At 37.5% G+C, this 6,593-nt stretch overlaps 1 protein-coding gene across 5 annotated transcripts in view; it reads right to left on the reverse strand.

Moving 5' to 3' along the window:
• The window catches only part of LOC136864803 (arrestin domain-containing protein 2), a 534,353-nt gene extending 528,237 nt beyond the window's left edge, over positions 1-6,116 (reverse strand). For all 5 annotated transcript variants that reach the window (XM_067142214.2, XM_067142212.2, XM_067142210.2 and 2 more), the window contains exon 1: positions 6,048-6,116. The gene's annotated coding sequence lies outside the window, so the exon portion shown is untranslated. The remainder of the gene's footprint in view (positions 1-6,047) is intronic.
• Between the last annotated feature and the right edge of the window lie 477 nt (positions 6,117-6,593).

The raw sequence follows: 6,593 nt of genomic DNA on the forward strand, positions 1-6,593 counted from the left end.
AAATTCAGGAAAACTGCTAAGAAAGTACGAGTTTTCAGGGAATTTTTCGATGAAACAGACCACTATCTGATCTGTAGTGAACTAAGTATCTCTAGGCCTAGGGTAAAGAAAGTGAAATCTGTCTGCAAACGAATAAGGTTAGAAAATCTTCAGGACGAGGAAATTAGACAGAAGTACATGGATATGATTAGTGAGAAGTTTCAAACAGAAGACAGTAAACAGGTTCAGGATAGAGAAAGTGAATGGGTGGCATACAGGGATGCTGTAGTAGAAACAGCAAGGGAATGCCAAGGAACAACTGTGTGTAAAGATGGGAAAAGGCGAACATCTTGATGGAATGATGAAGTGAGAGCAGCTTGTAAACGTAAAAAGAAGGCTTATCAGAAACGGCTCCAAACAAGGGCCGAGGCAGACAGGGATTTGTACGTAGATGAAAGAAACAGAGCGAAACAAATAGTTGTTGAATCCAAAAAGAAATCATGGGAAGATTATGGTAACAACCTCGAAAGGCTAGGTCAAGCAGCAGGGAAACCTTTCTGGACAGTAATAAAGAATCTTAGGAAGGGAGTTAAAAAGGAAATGAACAGTGTTTTGAGTAATTCAGGTGAACTCATAATAGATCCCAGGGAATCACTGGAGAGGTGGAGGGAATATTTTGAACATCTTCTCAATGTAAAAGGAAATCATCCTGGTGGTGTTGCGAACAGCCAAGCTCATGGGGAGGAGGAAAATGATGATGGTGAAATTATACTTGAGGAAATGGAAAGGGTGGTAAATAAACTCAGGAATAGATGAAATTAGATCAATCAATCAATCAATCAATCAATCAATCAATCAATCAATCAATCAATATCAATCAATCAATACTGATCTGCATTTAGGGCAGTTGCCCAGGTGGCAGATTCCCTATCTGTTTCTTTCCTAGCCTTTTCCGAAATGATTTCAAAGAAATTGGAAATTTATTGAACATCTCCCTTGGTAAGTTATTCCAATCCCTAACTCCCCTTCCTATAAGTGAATATTTGCCCCAGTTTGTTCTCTTGAATTCCAACTTTATCTTCATATTGTGATCTTTCCTACTTTTATAGACGCCATTCAAACCTATTCGTCTACTAATGTCATTCCACGCCATCTCTCCGCTGAGAGCTCGGAACATAGCACTTACATGTAATAAATATCATTTTTGGTCCGTATTGATGATATTTGATTGAAATAATAACATTAAGTTATTTATTAGACCACCTAATCAATACAAAATCGTCTTGGATGATTTACATAAATTTGTTAGCTAATAGTGGTACATGTTTCGCCTTCCCTGAAGGCATCATCAGCCATAGTCTTAACCTTAAATTAAAAATAAGCGTTTAAATAACATGTAGTAATGAAATGAATTTTAAAATCTTGAAGAGATTTGAAGTGAAATAACATTAAAAATAACAATGATGGTTTGAAAATACAATGTGATGAGATACAATAGTGGAAGTATTAACAAAATTAACATTAGAAGGCTGCTAAAATAAGTACAATGGATAAAACAACAGATTGTTATACAACAAGTAGACTACTCATCACATTGTATTTTCAAACCATCATTGTTATTTTTAATGTTATTTCACTTCAAATCTCTTCAAGATTTTAAAATTCATTTCATTACTACATGTTATTTAGATGCTTATTTTTAATTTAAGGTTAAGACTATGGCTGATGATGCCTTCAGGGAAGGCGAAACATGTACCACTATTAGCTAACAAATTTATGTAAATCATCCAAGACGATTTTGTATTGATTAGGTGGTCTAATAAATAACTTAATGTTATTATTTCAACATAGCACTTAGTCGAGCAGCTCTTCTTCTTTCTCTCAATTCTTCCCAACCCAAACATTGCAACATTTTTGTGACGCTACTCTTTTGTCGGAAATCACCCAGAACAAATCAAGCTGCTTTTCTTTGGATTTTTTCCAGTTCTTGAATCAGGTAATCCTGGTGAGGGTCCCATACACTGGAACCATACTCTAGTTGGGGTCTTACCAGAGACTTATATGCACTCTCCTTTACATCGTTACTACAACCCCTAAACACCCTCATAACCATGTGCAGAGATCGGTACCCTTTATTTACAATCCCATTTATGTGATTACCCCAGTGAAGATCTTTCCTTATATTAACACCTAGATACTTACAATGATCCCCAAAAGGAACTTTCACCCCATCAACGCAGTAATTAAAACTGAGAGGACTTTTCCTATTTGTGAAACTCACAACCTGACTTTTAGCCCCGTTTATCAACATACCATTGCCTGCTGTCCATCTCACAATATTTTCGAGGTCACGTTGCAGTTGCTCACAATCTTGTAACTTATTTATCACTCTGTAGAGAATAACATCATCCGCAAAAAGCCTTACCTCCGATTCCACTCCTTTACTCATATCATTTATATATATAAGAAAACATAAAGGTCCGATAACACTGCCCTGAGGAACTCCCCTCTCAACTATTACAGGGTCAGACAAAGCTTCACCTACTCAAACTCTCTGAGATCTATTTTCTAGAAATATAGCAACCCATTCAGTCACTCTTTTGTCTAGTCCAATTGCACTCATTTTTGCCAGTAGTCTCCCATGATCCACCCTATCAAATGCTTTAGACATGTCAATCGCGATACAGTCCATTTGACCTCCAGAATCCAAGATATCTGCTATATCTTGCTGGAATCCTACAAGTTGAGCTTCAGTGGAATAACCTTTCCTAAAACCGAATTGCCTTCTATCGAACCAGTTATTAATTTCACAAACATGTAGACCTGAAATGGTGAAGTATAGTGGGAAGGCAGGGATGAAATGGCTTCATGGAGTAGTAAAATTAGCATGGAGTGTTGGTAGGTGCTTTCAGATTGGACAAAAGCAGTAACTGCACCTATCTATAAGCAAGGGAACAGGAAGGATTGCAACAACTATCGAGGTATCTCATTGATTAGTATACCAGGCAAAGTATTCATTGGCATCTTGGAAGGGAGGGTGCGATCAGTCGTTGAGAGGAAGTTGGATGAAACCCAGTATGGTTTCAGACCACAGAGAGGCTGTCAGGATCAGATTTTCAGTATGCGCCAGGTAATTCAGAAATGCTACGAGAGGAATAGGCAGTTGTGTCTATGTTTCGTAGACCTAGAGAAAGCATATGACAGGGTACCAAGGGAAAAGATGTTTGCCATACTGGGGGAGTATGGAATTAAAGGTAGATTATTAAAATCAATCAAATATATTTATGTTGACAATTGGGCTTCAGTGAGAATTGATGGTAGAACGAGTTCTTGGTTCAGGGTACTTACAGGGGTTAGACAAGGCTGTAATCTTTCACCTTTGATGTTCGTAGTTCACATGGATCATCTGCTGAAAAGTATAAAATGGCAGGGAGGGATTCAGTTAGGTGGAAATGTAATAATCAGTCTGGCCTATGCTGACGACTTGGTCATAATGGCAGATTGTGCCGAAAGCCTGCAGTGTAATATCTTGGAACTTGAAAATACGTGCAATGAGTATGGTATGAAAATTAGCCTCTCGAAGACTAAAGTGATGTCAGTAGGTAAGAAATTCAACAGAATTGAATGTCAGATTGGTGATACAAAGCTAGAACAGATCGATAATTTCAAATATTTAGGTTGTGTGTTCTCCCATGATGGTAATATAGTAAGTGAGATTGAATCAAGGTGTTGTAAAGCTAATGCAGTGGGCTCGCAGTTACGATCAACAGTATTCTGTAAGAAGGAAGTCAGCTCCCAGACGAAACTATCTTTACATCGGTCTGTTTTCAGACCATCTTTGCTTTACGGGAGCGAAAGCTGGGTGGACTCAGGATATCTTATTCATAAGTTAGAAGTAACAGACATGAAAGTAGCAAGAATGATTGCTGATACAAACAGGTGGGAACAATGGCAGGATGGTACTCGGAATGAGGAGATAAAGGCTAATTTAGGAATGAACTCAATGGATGAAGCTGTACGCATAAACCAGTTTCCGTGGTGGGGTCATGTGAGGCGAATGGAGGAGGATAGGTTACCTAGGAGAATAATGGACTCTGCTGTGGAGGGTAAGAGAAGTAGAGGTAGACCGAGACGACGATGGTTAGACTCGGTTTCTAACGATTTAAAGAGGTAAAGAGGTATAGAACTAAATGAGGCCACAACACTAGTTGCCAATCGAGGATTGTGGCGACGTTTAGAAAATTTGCAGAGGCTTGCAGACTGAATGCTGAAATGTACAACAGTCTATAATGTATGTATGTATGTATGTATGTATGTATGCATGTATGGAGGCAATTTGTTTTACTCTGTACAACACCATCTCAGCCTGAACTTTTTTCTTATTTGGTGGATGAGAATACTATCCTTCCTTCAGAACATTGGTGGTATTCCCAATGCTTCTCATAATTACAGTAGGCTTACACTGTAGCTTATTTTTCAAACCCAGTAATCCCTTTCCTCTTTTGAATCCCTGCGGTGATACAAGTAGCCATTGAGGGCAAATTGTTTTCCGCCTTGGGCAGAAGTCGTGATGACAGACTCATTAGACATTATACAAGTCATCTTGGTACTGAACCTGAATATCAGTTTAGAAATTGGATATCGCAATCAAGAACTCACGTTGTCACTATAGTTACTATTGCGATTACTGCTTCAATAATATAGACTCAGAGTACAAAGTTAAGAGACTTGCGGATGCTGAATATTGGGAAGAAACGTACGCGTTCTCCCTACGTGCAGTAGAAAGAAGTATCCAGGAATGATGTAACTATCTGTGGTTTTCTGAACTTCTTTCATGTCCTACTTTATTTTCCAGTTTGCAAACTACAATCACTTTGTCAGTTAATTTTTATTAACTGAAGAACGCAACACATAAGGACAAATAAGTATGATCTGTTTTAACATATCATATACAAAAATCACATTAGTCCACAAATTCAATGAAGCAATGAGGGAGAAAACATACTTCCAACTACATATGGACACCTGTAAAGGATTACAAGAATGTCCTTGGCTTTAAAGGAAATGCTTTACGATAACACTGCTTTTTAAACTACCAGTAATAGTGTTACTGAAAAATTATGAACAAAGAATTCATGAAATCCATATGCTTGTTCCCATATGTTAAACTAAGGACATGTACTAATGCACTATACCTACTAGAAACACACACTGTCCGAAATGAAAAATACTGCTGGTATTCACTGAACGGTAAGTCCAATTGTAAGATACCGGTACCTTAACAAGTTTACTGGAAAATAATTATTTAAGATATACCTACATGAACTAAGAATTTTCTATGTTCACATTATTGTGAACAAAAAATTAACAATTACTCACTTAAGTGTTAAGCGTATCCTGCTGCCGTTATTCAGTGGCTTTAAATAATTCAAAACCCTAAAATCCGTGAATTATGACGAAAATAATAACTTTAAATGATAGCATATGTTTAAGAACGAGAATATTCTTCCAGCACTAAATGGATCAAGAACACTTCACTAAACGATTTGCTGTAGAAAATGTCTAAACTCGGTGGTTGCTTGAATCCTCCCTGAAAAGTTACAATATGTGAAAAGACGTAGGTCATTAAATGCCAAGTAACTAGTTGCCAACAGTACATTATTCGTGTAGGAAGGCACCAGTTGAAACAAACTGGCTTATTACTCACAGCTGTGATTTGCAGAAAACTAAATTATATAATTTTAAATCAACTTAGCCGTTCGACATACCCTTATCCATCTCTACTGGCAAATATACCGGTACGAACCAAAGAGAATGGTACGAACATACATACATCAGCGACATTAGTATTAGCCTATCATGAAGCTTATCGAAATATCACTGTCTGGACACAACACCGCCCACATATATACACTAAGTATAAGTAACTTGTTGACAGCGTCATGACGTGAATAACCTCAACAAGCCCTGATCGCTTTAGAGAAAGGACCGGATCCGGATAAAAACAATTAAATAAAGCATGCTGGACAACATTACATTTCAGAAAAGTAGAAAATGCAATTACTTACAGCACAAAGCTGGGTGAAATATATACCCAGACTACTCCACACAACTTCACATCTGTTGGGAAACAAGCCGTAAGCATAACAACAAGGATGGCCACACTGAGCAAACATGACAGACAAATTCACTAGATATCACTAAAATGACTGAAGACGTCTTTTGGGCGTTAAGGAACGTACAGTGTTCAGTGATGTCTTTCAAATTCTTCGTCACTCAATATGGGTGTGAAAGAATGGCCGTCAATAATTCAGATCAATGACAGCTACGGATTGCTCTGCCCTAATAACAGACATATAGTATTAACAGAATTACGTCTCAAGGTTGGCTACAAGAAGAAAGAGAGGACCTACAAAGCAAAGTGCCTGTGGAAACATCGAAATAAGATATAGAATGAAGTATATAGTCATGTAATTGAAGTGACCGTAAACAAGAGGATCCAAAAGGATCTAAAGGATTGGTTATTATCCGAAATTCTAAATTGAAAATCCATTGTCACAGTTCTTGTATGAAAGCATTATTTATGTTCAGGTCACTCAAATACAGTAGAAATA

Source organism: Anabrus simplex, chromosome 2 (genome assembly GCF_040414725.1).
Source record: "Anabrus simplex isolate iqAnaSimp1 chromosome 2, ASM4041472v1, whole genome shotgun sequence".
Taxonomy (NCBI): domain Eukaryota; kingdom Metazoa; phylum Arthropoda; class Insecta; order Orthoptera; family Tettigoniidae; genus Anabrus; species Anabrus simplex.